This window comes from Accipiter gentilis, unplaced genomic scaffold (genome assembly GCF_929443795.1).
Source record: "Accipiter gentilis unplaced genomic scaffold, bAccGen1.1, whole genome shotgun sequence".
NCBI classification, from domain to species: domain Eukaryota; kingdom Metazoa; phylum Chordata; class Aves; order Accipitriformes; family Accipitridae; genus Astur; species Astur gentilis.
Genome location: NW_026060845.1, coordinates 283,928 through 300,584, shown reverse-complemented (window position 1 = coordinate 300,584; position 16,657 = coordinate 283,928). Strand labels below are relative to the sequence as shown.

At 52.6% G+C, this 16,657-nt stretch overlaps 1 protein-coding gene across 8 annotated transcripts in view; it reads left to right on the top strand.

The window, feature by feature from the left end:
• The window catches only part of LOC126036925 (electroneutral sodium bicarbonate exchanger 1-like), a 363,065-nt gene that overhangs the window by 99,525 nt on the left and 246,883 nt on the right, over nucleotides 1-16,657 (top strand). For 3 of the 8 annotated variants that reach the window (XM_049797153.1, XM_049797154.1, XM_049797152.1), the window contains exon 3: nucleotides 15,271-15,438. The gene's annotated coding sequence lies outside the window, so the exon portion shown is untranslated. Of the gene's footprint in view, nucleotides 1-13,332; nucleotides 13,388-13,416; nucleotides 13,498-14,332; nucleotides 14,468-15,270; nucleotides 15,439-16,657 lie in introns of those variants that run through there. The other 5 variants (XM_049797149.1, XM_049797147.1, XM_049797151.1 and 2 more) reach the window with 3 other exon arrangements.

Genomic DNA, 16,657 nt, shown 5'->3' with positions numbered 1-16,657 from the left:
CCTGGCTTTGTCCGGGCCGAGCCGGGCCGAGCCGGCGGGCAGGGGCCTGGCCTTGGCCGGGCCGGGCCGGGCCGAGCCGGCGGGCAGGGGCCTGGCCTTGTCCGGGCCGGGCCGGGCCGTGCCGAGCCGGCGGGCAGGGGCCTGGCCTTGTCCGGGCCGGGCCGGGCCGAGCCGGCGGGCAGGGACCTGGCCTTGTCCGGGCCGGGCCGAGCCGGGCCGAGCCGGCGGGTAGGGGCATGGCCTTGTCCGGGCCGGGCCGAGCCGGGCCGAGCCGGCGGGCAGGGGCCTGTCCTTGGCCGGGCCGGGCCGGGCCGGGCCGAGCCGGCGGGCAGGGGCCTGGCCTTGTGCGGGCCGGGGTGGGCCGGGCCGAGCCGGCGGGCAGGGGCCTGGCCTTGTCCGGGTCTTGTCTGGGCCTGGCCGAGCCGGCGGGCCGGGGCCTGGCCTTGGCCGGGCCGGGCCAAGCCTGCGGGCAGGGGCCTGGACTTGTCCGGGCCGGGCCGAGCCGGCGGGCAGGGGCCTGGCCTTGTCCGGGCCGGGCCGGGCCGAGCCGGCGGGCAGGGGCCTGGCCTTGTCCGGGCCGGGGCGGGCCGTGCCGAGCCGGCGGGCAGGGGCCTGGCCTTGGCCGGGCAGGGGCCTGGCCTGGGCCGGGCCGGGCCGAGACGGCGGGCAGGGGCCTGGCCTGGGCCGGGCCGGGCCGAGCCGGCGGGCAGGGGCCTGGCCTCGGCTGGGCCGGGCCGAGCCGGCGGGCAGGTGCCTGGCCTCGGCCGGGCCTTGGCCGGGCCGGGCCGAGCCGGCGGGCAGGGGCCTGGCCTCGGCCGGGCCTTGGCCGGGTCGAGCCGGAGGGCAGGGGCCTGGCCTTCTCCGGGCCGGGCCGGCGGGCAGGGGCCTGGCCTTGGCCGGGCCGGGCCGGGCCGGCGGGCAGGGGCCTGGCCTTGGCCGGGCCGGGCCGAGCCGGCGGGCAGGGGCCTGGCCTTGTCCGGGCCGAGTCGGCGGACAGGGGCCTGGCCTGGGCGGGGCCAAGCCGGCCGGCAGGGGCCTGGCCTGGGCCGGGCCGGGCCGGGCCGAGCCGGCGGGCAGGGGCCTGGCCGGGGCCAGGCCGGGCCGGGCCGGCGGGCAGGGGCCTGGCTTTGTCCGGGCCGAGCCGGGCCGAGCCGGCGGGCAGGGGCCTGGCCTGGGCCGGGCCGGGCCGTGCCGGCGGGCAGGGGCCTGGCCTTGGCCGGGCCGGGCCGAGCCGGCGGGCAGGGGCCTGGCCTTGGCCTGGCCGGGCCGGGTCGGGCCGAGCCGACGGGCAGGGGCCTGGCCTTGGCCAGGCCGGGCCGGGCCGAGCAGGCGGGCAGGGGCCTGGCCTTGGCCAGGACGGGACGGGACGGGCCGAGCCGGCGGGCAGGGGCCTGGCCTTGGCCAGGCCGGGCCGGGCCGAGCAGGCGGGCAGGGGCCTGGCCTTGGCCAGGACGGGCTGGGCCGGACCTAGCCAGCGGGCAGGGGCCTGGCCTTGGCCGGTCCGGGCCGAGCCGGCGGGCAGGGGCCTGGCCTTGGCCGGGCAGGGGCCGGGCCGAGCCGGCGGGCAGGGGCCTGGCCTTGGCCGGGCAGGGGCCTGGCCTTGGCCGGGCCGGGCCGAGCCGGCGGGCAGGGGCCCGGCCTGGGCCGGGCCGGGCCTGGCCGAGCCGGCGGGCCGGGGCCTGGCCTTGGCCGGGCCGGGCCAAGCCTGCGGGCAGGGGCCTGGACTTGTCCGGGCCGGGCCGGGCCGAGCCGGCGGGCAGGGGCCTGGCCTTGTCCGGGCCGGGCCGGGCCGGGCCGAGCCGGCGGGCAGGGGCCTGGCCTTGTCCGGGCCGGGCCGGGCCGGGCCGAGCCGGCGGGCAGGGGCCTGGCCTTGTCCGGGCCGGGCCGGGCCGAGCCGGGCCGAGCCAGCGGGCAGGGGCCTGGCCTTGGCCGGGCCGGGCCGAGCCGGCGGGCAGGGGCCTGGCCTTGTCCGGGCCGGGCCGGGCCAAGCCGGTGGGCAGGGGCCTGGCCTTGTCCGGGCCGGGCCGAGCCGGGCCGAGCCGGCGGGCAGGGGCCTGGCCTTGTCCGGGCCGGGCCGAGCCGGGCCGAGCCGGCGGGCAGGGGCCTGGCTTTGTCCGGGCCGAGCCGGGCCGAGCCGGCGGGCAGGGGCCTGGTCTTGTACGGGCCGGGCCGGAGCCGGGCCGGCGGGCAGGGGCCTGGCCTTGGCCGGGCAGGGGCCGGGCCGAGCCGGCCGGCAGGGGCCTGGCCTTGGTCGGGCCGGGCCGAGCCGGCGGGCAGGGGCCTGGCCTTGGCCGGGCCGGGCCGAGCCGGCGGGCAGGGGCCCGGCCTGGGCCGGGCCGGGCCTGGCCGAGCCGGCGGGCCGGGGCCTGGCCTGGGCCGGGCCGGGCCGGTGCCTGGCCTTGGGACAGCAGTGGGGAAAGAAGAACTTTTAAAGATAGTCTAGTGTTGCTCTCATTCTAGAGGTGAATGATCAACTTTCTGTACCATTCTTGACAAATGCTTGCCTAATTTATTCTTAAACATTTCCTGTAATTATTACTACTGTTGTAAAGATTGCCACATACCCTAAGTTTTTCAGGTTGTAATTTAAGCCCCATGATTCCGTGTAACTGTGTGCAGTGGATGCACACAAAAGTTCTTCCTTACAGCTACCTTTTAGAGTTTAAACATTGTTATTTCTCTTCAGTATTGCCCTTTCTAGGTTAAGCGGCTGTTTTTCAATTTATGCTTTGAAGTCAGACTCCTGTACATCGTTGAGCACCCTCTTGGACTTACTGTAGACCCTCGCCAGTTATACTACACCCTTCTTGAAAAGCAGTACATCATCTGGAGGGTTCAGCAGCTAATCCGTGCAAATGTAGCGCGGCAGAAATAATGCTTGGACGTACTAACTCCAGTGTGATGTGTGAGGAGGAATCACTGGGCCTTTTGATTAGCAAGAAACGGTACGTAAAAACTAGGTGACAGAAATAGGACACGCAGCTGGCATCCTCGTCTTCAAGCTTACAGTGCAGCTCCGTGGGCTTTGGCTGACTAAAGAAGAGCATGAGGCACAGGAGGGAACTGCTGCTGGATCTTAGTGAAAGGATGGTAAGTCATTTGGAGAGAGGTTTTCAAAGCCGGGAATTCAAGTCGGGTGCCCGATTCCAGATTGCCTGTGAAATCCCTGTGTACTTCCCTCGCTTGTCTAACTTTGTGTTGTATATTGTCTAGCAGCTTTTCTTTGAAAGTTAACAAAGCTACACTTGTGTGATAGGTGATGTAATGATCTCATAACAATAGGCAAAATCCAAGTCGCAGAAAACGCCAGCATTTGAAAGAGAGCCCTGATAAATTGCTAGTGCCTTATACCACTGCCACTTACCAGGCCTTCCATGTTAGAGCTGTCTTAATCATTGATGCTGTTTCCTCAGACTTGGAGCTGTAATATCTGCTTCTTGTTTCAGGGTTTATTATGAAGTTGCTGATGGTACTGCCTTAGCCCTTTGGCTAAGAAGAATAGCAAATAATTTGTGGATTATCCGTAGAAGCAGCAGCCAAACAGCATTCTCTTCCAATCAATAGGGAAGAAAGCTGCTGCACCGGTTTGTCTGGGTTCCCTCATACCAAAGGTCTTTCTCACATTTATTGATCCTTTTATATTTTCCAACTTGTTCAGGGTCAGTTGATGACCTGAGGGAACTGTCACATCTTTGAAAAGTGCTTGTAACTGTGAAAAGAGGTTTGTTGACTTCCTCACGTGATAAGTAGACATTGAAGAAATTGCATGTTGCTCATCTCTTAAGTCAGAGACCGGAATTGGATAGATGCTGTGTTACTAGAAAATAAAATACAACTGGGCCCCTTGAGACAGAAATGTCTTGATGAAATCGTGTCATATTATCACAGGGACGTAGTGACTGTTTTCTCAACTAACAAACAGATCCTAGGCAAAAATAATGTTTGTTCCAGGTAATTCTGGTCAGTCTCCCAAGGCAGTGGATCTGCTTTGCAAATGAGAAAAAGTGGACCTAAATACTATTTTTGTTCCCCAGTTCAAAATGGGCACAGCAGAGCCTCTACAGTTTTCAAATCGGTAGCAGCTCCTTCGCCTGCTTGTTAGCAGACAGAGCAGAATCTGTACTTTCTCCTGTATGGCTCTTGAAAGAAACTTGGTTGAACTCCTTTGCTTGGTGGAAAAAAAAGTGGGATGTTGGATCAAGTGCAACTGTAGCAAATACTGACCTTCCTGAAACTATTTAGAGTGTTCATGTGTTGATACTCGTTAGAAAAAACCAAAACTTGAAAAAAATCCTATAAGGATTAAGCTATAAGATTGTTTTCAGGGGAAGAAAAGGAAAAAAAAAAAAAGGAAAACTAAATGGAAGATAGTTTTAGAGAAAGTAACGTTCATAGCACTTGGAGGTAACATAGCTGTCTGTAAACAGGATGCTTAAGGAAAAGATACTTGGTCTCTTTATGATTCTTTCTGTGGCCTTCTGACTGAAAAGTCTGACTGTGTGAACCCTGGTTATCTGTGTTACGGAAAACTGATGTGCTTTGCAAGCTGAGATTCTTCTGCAACAGAGCAAAGTAGGAGAGACATGGTCTTGTGGTTTGGGTTACTATCATGTAATTTACACAGACTGTGTAACAGCCAATTTTGTGATTTAAAAACTTCATTTAACTGCTAAAGGATGAATGTGCCCCATGAATAGTTTCTCGTGTTCATGCACATTGCCAGTGATTTACTACTGAGAGAAGTCCTAGCAATTGTAAACAACTAGATAATTCATCAGAACATCACACATAAATATATCTCCAGTGATTTTTATATCACAGTTAGTCTAATGCATTAACTTTTTATCTGTGGAGCTCTTCCGTAATAATCTACTTCTCATTTTATGGGATAGACCATGAAAGAATTTCTTGAAATATCTAAAAGACAACATTGGATGACAAAAGGGGAGAGACAGAATGGGTTTTGAAGTGTCGATGCAGTATTACAGATTGTGTTGCCATTCATAGAGGAGAAGACTACTTTGGTTATGATACCAAAAGATTTCTCTTCCACATCTGTAAGCTACACTAATTATTTTATGCTTAGAAGCTTAAAAGATCCTGAGAAGTTAATTTCAAGCTCTTAGTAAAGTCTACATGGCGAACATGATATTATTCCCCTTGTGTGGTTTAGATTAACACGTATCTTTCTCAGTGACAACTATTAAACTGAAAGATTTATTTTCACATATCATGGATATCAGAAATGATAAGAGTACGTAAATTGTTGGAGGTTTGGACTTACAAGTCTACTGAAGGCTTTAAGTGCCTGATTAATGTTTAAGAGCAGAAGAAACCCTACTGAATTCAGGTGGGACCATGTTTTTGTGAAGCAGCACAACTTGTTTTAGTACACCCCGTGCACTTTTGTACCCACACATACCCTACCCCCTGTGTCCGTGTCTCCCCCATATGCTCCCCGCTGCTCCACCCCACCCCCTTCACCCACACGAGTTGTTTCCCCCTGCGCCCCCTGCTCTCCTGTCTCCTGCCCTGCCTCCCTCCTTTCCCTCCTCCGTATTCCACACCACCACCCCCCATCATCCATCAGGCTCCAGACCCCTGATGTGTTGCCTGCACCATGTTCTCTGTAATTTTTTTTCCTTCTTTTCCTTACAAGTTGTTGTTGTTTCTTTTTAATGATGATTAAACTGTTTTTGTTTCAAGCCACGAGTTTTCTCACTTTTGCCCTTTCCGATTGTCTCCCCGTCCCGCTGGGGGCGGGGGAGCGAGTGAGCGGTCGCGTGGGCCTTCGTTGCTGGCTGGCGTTAAACCAGGACACGAGGTGAGTTGCAAGCCCTGTCTGGCTAATGCTGGAGGCTCTCTGTGTTCCTCCTGCCATCTCGACGGGCCGTCCTTGTTCTTCATCGCCGCTTTATAGCGAGCGCCTCTCGCTCTGTAAGCGGCAGTACTGGGGCCGTGTTGCAGGCGGCAAAGGGCAGTTGTGACGCTTGCTGGCAGGAGCGGCAAGGAGTGCGGAGCCACGCTCCTGTAGGGAGCAAAGATGGAACCTCGAGGGCTCTGTGGTCCTCTGCTGAGGACATCTAATATCCCGACAGGCCTCTTTGCTTTCCCTGCCTCAGTCTGATTACTTTGCACGCCAGAGGGCAGGGCGGTAAGTAACACTGTGCAGCGTCTTTTCGATAAGAGACAAGCCCCGCGCAAGAAGCCTTGCGTGCGTGCAGGATTAGGAGAGCAGCGTTCTGATAGCACGGAGGTGCCCACCCCGACCGAGCCCCAGGGTCGCCGGGGTATCGCTGGCTTGCAGGTGGGCCGCTCGCATCTGGTGTGCTGGGCCGCGGCCTTTCCTGCCGAACAGAGCTGCCCCTCTGGCACGAAGCAGCTTTGGGTCTCTTGTGGCCTGCCTTCAGGCTGTCACCTGAACCAGGCGTTATTTTTTGTTGTAAATCTCTCGCCAGCGTCTGCTGCCTGGCTGCTGTCGCTCCTGCAACCCTGATGCCACATGCAGAAGGATACAGCAGACCCTGGGGCTTGCTGAGGTGCACCGCGGGGTCCGTATGCCGCACGGCCACATAGCGTGCGAGCGAGCGAGGCTCCGTGCCTAGGAAGCCTCGTCTTGCAAGACCTGTGTTACTCCTAGGGGGAGGATGGCCGTGCTGCCGGAGTTACAGAAGAGGTGGGGAGCAGGAGAGGAGCAGAAAGAAGCATCTGAACTGGCAAATTCTCCTGGCAGTGCCAAGAACAAGAGCTGTGGTGAGCCCTGGGCCCTCGGGGCCCCGTCTCCCCTCTTCGGCGTTCTGGTCCCTCCCCTGGTCCCTTCTCTTTCCCACACCCCTGCCCATTTTTTCTTTTTTTTTTTTTTTTTTTCTTTCCTCCCTTGTACCTCTGATACTGAAAAGCTGGTCAAAGAAACTCCCTAAGACTCGTTTTGGAGTTTTAGAAAGCGGGCATTCTTCATTGCAGTGCTGGATGCACGGGGGATAGTTCCACCTAGTGTGCATGCCACAGCTTTAGCACAAACAGGTTATATAGAATAACTAATTGCTTATTAATCAGATTAGTACACATATACATAAAAACGACGGCAACCGATTATCATAGTACTGCCTACATCCAATCATGCGCAATGAAGGATCCATTTGAGATGAAGGGCTGCTTTTGCGACCACCGACCTATTTGAAGTTCTTGCTGGCTGTCCTCGAAGTCTTTATTCTTGTCCTTGTTCTTTGATCTTGAAGCTTAATGCAGTTTCAATCACATGTGGTCAGTTTCAGCATTGTTCTCATTTAGCGTACAGGAACATCTAGTCATAAGAGCAAAGAACTGCAAAACTTATGAATAATTACTAGTTAGTCACTTCACTACACTTTTGTAATTATGTCCCCAGGTACCCTTTGTCTACTGTTTCAACAATAATGTTAATACATGATCATTTATCAAATCTCACTTATACAGTTATCTAACAGCAAACCAGTTTTCATCAGTCTACATTCTAAAGGAAGTGTTGTATTGTGAGCTGACCTGTTTAGCTCGAGTCCTAATTAGGGCAGCTGCTAGCCTCCCCCTTTGCTGGAATTCCTCTACTCATTTGGTGTTATTTTCTTAATATGCTGAAATACAGTTTGTGATTTTAATTTTTCAGATGTGTTGTCATAAGGGTGTGGTGATGCTCAACAGATGCCCCATCCTGTGGGAAGCACCCCCTCCATGGGGCAGGCAGTGTGGATTATCTGGTGTTGGGTCAAGAACCCAGAGCGGAATTGCTGTTGCAGATTATCCCAGATGAGGTTACCTACTCTGGATTACCTGGGTGGAGCCCCTGGTGAAGGTAAACCTCATGCATGACCCCCCCCAGCCTGTGCATGTTCTTGTGCACATATCTTACCACCGCAAACTAGCCATCTAACCCACCTTCCCTGTGAGTTTTTTCCCATGCCGATTGGTGGGGGCATCACCCCCTTCCCCCCACCCGCTGTGTATCCCTGAAGTTCCATGTTTTCTTGGTGTCATTTGTGGCTGCAGCCCCCCTCCCCCCCACCCCAAACCGCGGGGGTGTGGCTTCTGCTGACCCTTTCCTGCATGACTGCAGGGGGTGGTGTTGCCCCCCTGCCCTGCCCTGGCCTGTCCTTGTAGGGCATGGCTGCTGCCTGTTCCCCCCCATGTATTTCCATGGGGTTTTTTTGGTGTCTTTTGTGCTTTGGGGCTCTTGTACCTCTGTTAAGGGAGTCAGCTGGAGACATGCTCAGGGGGACTCTGCATCATTGGCTATTCACAGGAAATAATTTGTTTTGCAACCAGAGATATTTTGGAGACGGAATTCTTAAGGGATCTAATTCTGCTTTTTGATTCATTCCTATCCAGAAGGTAGTTCTGGTAGAAGTAAGGAGGTATGCACAGTCTTGCTAGAAATGAAGCATAACCCCAGAGTGTTTTGGCTTTTTTATAGGAAACTAAAGCACATCATTTTTGATAACAACATTGTCATTGCATTTAATGAGCTAGTTTCCTACCTAGTTTGGAAGGGCATCTATTGTTTTCTATCTAGGCCCCAGACAAATTAAGTTGAATTCCCTACCTGGTCCCATTGCTGATGCAATAGGTGTAGCTGTAGCACAGGAGCGCAGGTATCATCGTTGTCAGTAAGGGTCACTTTCTCTGTTCAGGGTCTCATTTGCTGTAAATTTAAGGCAGGTGAGAACAGTGCTGCTGCTCCTCCAGCTGACTTTATAGCTGCTGGTGGTTTGCCCTTCCCCTTTCCCAGGGGATTGTGCTAAGGGTGGTGGGCGGGGGCTCGGGGGTATTTGAGCCACAGGCTCTGCTGAGGGAGCTCATTGTGCTCCTGGGTTTCTCTGGTGTTGGTGCTCAGCTCTTCCTTGAGTGCTTTGCAGCTTTTGAGCTGGCTCAGCCCTTTGGGAAGAGGTGTCTGCCTGAGGTAAGAGCTTCAGGACCAGTCAAGGTTCAGCAGCATGTGTGGTAGGAAGTAACACTTTGTCCTGGGTTCAGCTGGGATAGAGTTAATTTTTACAGGAACCTGGGATGTGGGGGGCATAGCTGGGGCAGCTGACCTGAACTAGCCAAGGAGCTATTCCATACCATGTGATATCATGCTCAGTATATAAATGGGGATCGGGCCCGGGGAGCGCTCGACTTTCGGTGGGGGAAGTGGTGGAGCGTTGGGTTCCGGGTGGTGAGCAGTTGCACTGTGCATCACTCTTTTTGTTTACTCTTTCGTTAGTACCGTTGTTGTTGTTGCAATTTTGTTTTGTGTTGTCCCAGTAAACTGCCTTTATCTTAACCCTTGAGGTTCCTTTTTTTTTTTCCTTTTCTCCCCTCTGTCTCCTCCCTATCCCACCGGAGGGGGGCGGGAGGAGTGAGCGAGCGGCTGCGTGGTCCTTTGTTACCGGCTGGGCTGAAACCACGACACACTTGTATGCAGCTTTTTTTTTTTTCCCCCTTTCTTTTTTTCAGGTCAGTAATTTTGTTTCGAGTGTTCTGTTTCTCGAAATGAGCATTCAGTGATGGAGTTAAGTATTCTTTATTGCAGCGCTGGAAGAACGGAGGATCGCTCCTCCAAATGTGCTTTCTGGCTGGGACTAATTGTATAGGTTAAATACCTGCCTTACATACATATTCATAAAATTTCTGAGAAATAATATACATATTCATTGATTTTCCGAGAAGTCATTAGCATATGTAAATGTCCTTTATGCATGCGTGTTGAAGGTCTTCGGTGGTCTTCTGGAGTCCTCTGGTGGTCTTCCATAGTCTTCCTCACTTGTCCGCTGTTTGAACTTTGTTGTACGAGTTTGCGCAGTACGATCCCCTTCTGGGCCCCACAAACAACTTCTCTGCTTATCACCTAGCTTTTGGCTCAGTCACCACAAGAGACAGAACATATTTTCTTATCAAACAGAATACCTCCTCAAAGAGGGCATGTTATTTTGTCTTATATTACAGACACAGGAATCTTGTGCTTTATGTCCTTGGCTTGTCTACGTAAATCAACTTACAGAGGCAGTTGTTAACCTTCTAACAAATTCCTGAGTCTTTTATTTAGCAATACACTGAGTCTAAACATACGTTCTATTTCTACATCTACTAGGCCTAGTGTCAGGTTCTGCATCAGTTCAGGGGTAGAAAGATGGTTTAATAGTATGCATTGTTTGGGGGTTTTTTTGTTGTTTGGGTTTTTTTTTTATTCTTCATGCATTGTGTTTTCCTGCAATTCCCAACTTTATTGAAGAAGGAACGTTGGGTTTTTAACAGTTCTGCTGTGTAAGTTATCTCTCTTAACGGGACTGATGGTGACATTGTTTAGCAGGAGTTAGGGTGAGCATCTTGTATGTATTTGTATATGGAGTTTTAGTACTACTGATGAAAGCAGAAGGGCCGTGAGGCACAGTGCCCTTCAGGGTTTGGGGTGCCTTTCCTCATTGCCCACAGAATGCCACGTTGTCCTTAGAATCTTTGCAGCTGGTGGCAGGCCCCTCGTAGATTACAAGGCTTGGGACTTGACTTTATTTTGTGGGCATGTAGCAGAGCTCAGAGTCTCTGGGGAGCTGTAGGTTAGGGGGTGCCCCCAGAATTTGGGATGTTGCTCAGAAGAGCGGCTCTTGAGGAGTAGCCACTGAAGGGGGTTCAGGAGTGCAGATTGAGGGCAGGAGGTGTCAGGAAGCAGTGGGGTTCCTTTCCTGACAGTTGAGGAGAAGAAAAGGGGTTTCTTAAGTTTTGGGACTGCTGGGGAAAGGGAGGAGGGTTCACCAGCCCTTCTCAGAGGAGTTTTGCAGTTGGATTTGAATGTCATAGAATCGTAGAATGGTTTGGGTTGGAAGGCACCATAAAGATCCTCTAGTTCCAACCCTCCCCCACGGACGCCGTCCGCAAGACCAGGTTGCTGAAAGCCCCATCTGACTTGGCCTTGAATGCTTCCAGGGAGGGAGCATCCGCAGGTTCTCTGGGCAACGCGTTCCAGTGCCTCGCCACCCCTAGTGAGAAACGTCTTCCTAACGCCTAAACTAAATGTACCCTCCTTAGGACTAAAGCCGTTACCGCCTTGTCCTATGGCTGTACTCCCTTGTAAAAAGTCCCTCTGCAGGTTTCTTATAGGCACCCTTTACGTACCGTGAAGTCTGCTATAAGGTCTCCCGAAAAGCTGCATGCCGGTGAGCGGTCCGAGAAGGTGAGGCGGTCGTCGGCCGGGTCGGTGTTGAATAGCAAAGTATTATGGGGCTGCTCGGTTCAGCCTTTACCTTCTGTTGTGGAGGTGCTGTGTGGGCTATCTTTGAATTGGATGAGCGTTTCAGGTGAGCTGTGGATTAGCGAGGAGGAGCGTGGGGCCGATGGCTTCTCATGAGTGCCACGCTAACGTGGTTTCTCTCGGTACCTTAGATACCACGAGTGATGATGGCTGCAGGGTCTGAGTCTGGAATGAGCGGGGAAGTGAACACGGTGGCACTTGTGAGGAGGGGGGAGTTGGGGAAGTAGTTGGCGTTGGCCAGCGGGATGCTTACTCCCTTTTCTGATTTGTTTGTGTTTGTTTTTTTCATTGCAGATGTTGAAGAGCAATGTTCCCCTTGAGGAACATCCCAGTTAGCCCGTGTGGTTTTGTGGAGGATGGATTTGGACCCTCAGCCCTCTGAAAGCTAAGTTGAGGGACCAGGCTGAGAGGAAGGGACAAAGCTGGGAATAGCAGGGAGGAGTTGTAAAGTTAGCGCAGGAGAGAGGGCTGTCCCAAAGCAGTCGCCTTTGCGCAGGAGAAGGGAGCGGGTTGCTTTTCAGCACAAGACCCGTGTGTGCCGGGCAGGGCAGTTCCAGCCCGTGTCCGCGGTGGCGTGTAGTTTGTGTAGTCTGTCTTGTGCGCTTAGACCTTCCTCGGGTCTCGATGTCCTTGTCGCGCTTTGCGCCAGAGGAGCGAGGCATGCGCTTCGGGTGCTGTCCCTAGGGTTTTGAATGCTCTTACTCATTGGCCCGGTGCCAATCGGGTGCTTCTTTTCTTGCGCTCGGAGCTCTAAAGCATGGATCGGTCTTGGCGGGTTCCGGTCAGTGCTCTATGGCAGCATTTTTTCAGCCTGCATCGGCAGCTCTGCTCTCTAGCCGTCCGTTTTCTCGGAGTGGGACTTCTTCCCCGCATCCTGACATCCTTAGGTCTCGACGCCAGGCTTCTGGCGCATCTGTCGTCTGGGTTTTGACAGTGCTGTCTTGTAACGGGCCGCTCCGTTTGACTCCTCTGGGTCTGCTGTGGAGCCTCCTGGCCTCGCGGTTGCGGCCCCGTAAGTCATCTTGCCCGACGGCGCCTCCCGTCCGGGGGTCATTCTTCTTGCTGAGAGTTTTCTCTCTCGTTGAATCACCTCGTTGGTGGCGTTCCACGTGGTGACGTTCTGCACACGGTGTGCTTGGCTTGGAGCTGCTCTGCCTGGGGGGGTGTGGAGTCAGGGGTAGGTGGAACAGCGATAAGAGTCTACGGGTGAAACGTTGATGTGCCTAGACCATTTAGGCGAGGGTTGTACAGTCATCTCGGCTCGAGTAGCCATCAGCGGCCTGCGCGGACAGCCGTGCCGATAGTGTTTCACGGAGACAATTGGAGCCGTGTGGCAGGGGTTGTTGAGGGGCAGTGAAGCGGATTTGAGTCTCTAAGGTGTTAAGACTTGCACGTGATGGGCTCCAAGTTTGGCCCTGGGTTTTTTTGGTTGGTGGGGTGTAGGGTTTAGGGTTACTCCGTGCAGGGCCCGGATGATAGAACACCAGTATGATGATCAAAGTCGCCCCTTTATTGAGCTTAGCTGATCATTCTTACACAACTCTCTAAGTTGTTTAGAAGCTTTGATTGGCTGCTGCACGCAAGCATGTGGTGTCCATGCGCACAAGCGTAAGCGGTGATTGGTTACATCGATACTGTCCACGCGTAGAAACATAAGATACAGTTAGTTATACTCGCTCTGTACACGTGCATACACACAGGATATAATTGGCTATGTTAGAGCATGCAAAACTTGTCTTAGTCCAACTGGTCGAGATAAGCCCCTGAATTGAGGTCGGTTGTGCCAAGTTCCCTTTATCGTGGAATGTGCACCTGTGTTTTTCTAATTGGGATCTTTCTTCTTCTGTCTTCTTGTTTGTTCTGTTCAGAGCCTTCAAAGGTGTCTGGAACTCTCTTGCGACCATGAGCTACTTTCAGGGCCAGTAACTAAGTTCCATATAATTGAACCCTACAGTAGGCAGGGGGGGGTGTGTGTTGGGTTTTTTGTTGTTTTTTTGTTTGTTTTTTTGGTTGTGTGTTGTTTTTTTTTTTTTGTTGTTTTTAAAATGACAGGCTGTAGCTGCATTCCAGATGGTCTTTGTAGATGGAATCAAGACCTTTGGAGTTGTGAAGCTCTTGCTCTGCATCCAGGTGACTCATTCAATATGTTTGGGTTTTTTTTTTTTTCAGATGTGGAGGGACAGGATGTGTCCCACAGAGCGATGGGGGAAGGCAGCAGAGCACTGTAAGGAGTTGAGTCTGTGAGTGGACTCTGAAGGAAGATGCATCCGGTGGCTCTATGAGACTGCTTTGCTTTGCTGTGTTTTGCAGTTTTCTTGCATTGTATTGGTCTGTATTTGCCTTTGCCCTGTGGTGTTTTGTTGTGTATTTGTATCGACTGTCATGTGAGACTGTCTCGCATTGCCTGGCCCTGCATTGTGTTTTGTATTGCAGTGCTCTGTACTTGTATGGATTGCCACCTGAGACTGCCTTGCCTTCTATGGTTCTGTATTGGTTTTGTATTGTTTTGGTCTGTACTTGTATTGACTGTCACGTGAGAGTCTCTTGCATTGGCCCTGTTCTGTTTTGTCTGGTATGGCAAGGCTCTGAGTTGTTTTGCCTTGACTGAGGTAAGAGTACTGCCTTGTATGGCATTACATTTGCATGTGAATTACATGGCTCTATGTTTGTGTGTGTCTTGTATGGCATTGTAGAGGCAGCGTAGAAGGTTTAATGACTTTGGGCTCTTTGCATGCAGAGTTGAGGGGATCGCAATTGGACTGTGAACTAGCATTGAGTAAGGCAGGAACTGGGCAATGGTGTTCATCTTGTTTATGCAGATGCTTTGTGGCAAGTCTCTAGAAATGGTCAAGGCCTTGAGGTCTAAGTAGCAGCGTGATGGGTCTTGGAGCGATCGGTAACTTTGGGACAGCTCTGTGTTTGTGATGCTCTGGTTTTTTCAAGTGTCATGGAGGACACTGGCTGTGAGGATGTGTTATTTTTGGAATAGGTGGGAAGCAGGGTAGGGGAGTGGTGGAGGACTTCTCTCTCGAGGATGAAGTGTCTGTTGACAAGCTTTGTGTGTTGTTTTTGCAGGTGATGACAGGGCACGAGAGGTGCTTGAAAGAACCTTGCGTTTAGGTGACATGGCGCTACGGAGGTTGGACTGTGACACGTGGCACTGTGAAAGCTAATTATCGGGTTGAAAATGCACAGATGGTGGAGATGATGGTGCGTGTTGAAATGTTGGTGTAACGGAAGGGCAGTTTGTGGGGAGGTTGGTTGGAAGGAGGTTGGGCTGGGGCCTGGGTTTTTGCAGGTAGGGTGCTTTTTTGAGGCCCCTGCTGCTGCAGACGGGGTGACGGCCTCTTGAGGCCTGTGGACGGTATGATGGATGAGTTGAGAGTGAGGGCTGGCGTGCATGTGATCTGAACGAGTGGTGTGTTGTGAATGTCTCTAACCTTGTAGGGTTCTGTGGTTAAGCCTTTTTGGTTTTTTTTTCCTTTCAGGTTGGATGTAGAGTTGAGATGTTTTTCAGGGAATTAGGAAAAAAACCCCAAACTTGGAATAAAAAACCCCAGCTGGGATATGGGTTGGTTTTTGGTGTGTCCTCCCCTGCCCCATTTATTTTTTCTTTTCCCTGGTCCCAGCTGCTCCATGAGGCAATGTTGATCGCCAATGTTTGGACTGGGGTCTGCCTCGGGCCTGGGTTTTCAAAGGCAGGGCGATTTTTTTGTTTGTTTTTTTTTTTTTTTTTCCAAGGCTCCCAGGAACGGTGTTCCTGTGGAGCGCTCCCCTGGAACCTGGTAATTGCCAGTCAGCACAGAGAGATATGTTGTTCGGTGGATGGTCTTTGGACCACCAGTTGAGGATTTTGTGGGGGGAGTTGGACTAGATGGCCAGCATGGAGTAGGCCAGGGTTGTGAAGTGCGTGAGTGTAACTGTATTTGTCTGTGGTGGGTTTGTAAAATATTTGGTTGCTCTTTGTAGCTTGTGATGTAATGATATTTTTCAATTTCTGGTTTTGTGTCGAGGTGTGGAAGTGGACGGTCTGTCAAGATGATTGGAGGTCACTCGTTTGGTGCCCGGGAACAGGGATCATGGCGGTAATGTCACCTCAGGGAGTAAAACTTCTGGATGTGCAGCGATGTATGTAATGGGAGCGAGGAATGTGGAAAAGACCACTCCGTAGAGCATTGCAGGTACTAAATAGTGGCATTTCTTCTTCAGGTAATGCTAAATTTTTGGAGTTTACATGTATTTGTAAAAATAGTGATTAAAAGAGGACTAAATCTAATAGTGTCAAATATTTGACGAGTGAGGCCATAAGTCTTTTCTATATATTGTAGAAAAAGTACATTGTAGAATTGGATTGAAATACTGACATAGCTGAATCTATGTGGAATGAGTAATGGACCAAATGAAGCACTAAAAATAAAATGTAAAAAAGACAGGTAATTATGTGTCCTTGTGGGAATTACAGTACTAATGGCAATCACAAAGGGAAGCGTAGAGGGAAGCATGGGCGTTTAGTGCCCATAGGTAAACTTAGCTGTTGAAGTAAGTGAAAGTGTCTGTTGGAATTAGGCATCCAAGGGCGAGTTGTAGATACCTTGAGGTAAATGTAGCTGCTGCTGGGTTAATGGAAAGGGGGTGCATTCCTTCCTCTAGTGATTGCAGAACTTTGAAATTGGAGCTGTAGGTAGAGAACCGTGAAATGGGCTCGGGCGCGGTGCGGCGCCGAAATGGGCTCGGGCGCGGTGCGGCGCCGAAATGGGCTCGGGCGCATGTGTTACTTTTCTTAAAGGGGCTGAGGTACTGTGTAACTCTGAAATGGGCTTGATGAGTGGATAACATGTGTGTAATATGTGAGGGGTTTTTTTATTCTGTTGTCCTTCTCTTTCCCTGACCCTTTGTGGTGCTCTCTACTCTTTTCATTCATGTCTTCTCTCTCTCTCCAACCTCCTGTGCTTTTCATAGTCTATCTCTTGTCATTATTATCATCTGACGCTCTGTGTTACTTTCTGTCCCATCGTATCATGTTGTATGTTTCTCCTGCTTTTTTCTTCATCTGTCCAGATCCCTGTCCCTTGTTTCTTCTATTGCTGTCCCTCTGCCTTGCTTCCTCTTGCCATCTTTTCTGTATTTCTCTCTGTTCCCTTCCCTCTTCCATCCTTTCTAACTGTATCCCCCTCTCCAGCTAGCTGTCCCTTCTCTTTTCTCTCTTCCTCCATGTCTCTCTCACAGCCTATCAATGACAGTTGTTTTTTCCTCCAGTGCTGTCCTGCTCTGTCCCTTGTTTCTCACTCTCGTTCTGTCATGCTCCCTGTGTCTTTTTGGAACTCCTCCATCTCTGTCCTGTAGCCTATCACTATTTTTTTCTTCTGCCATCCCTTTGTCCTTCTTCCAGTCTTTGTGTCT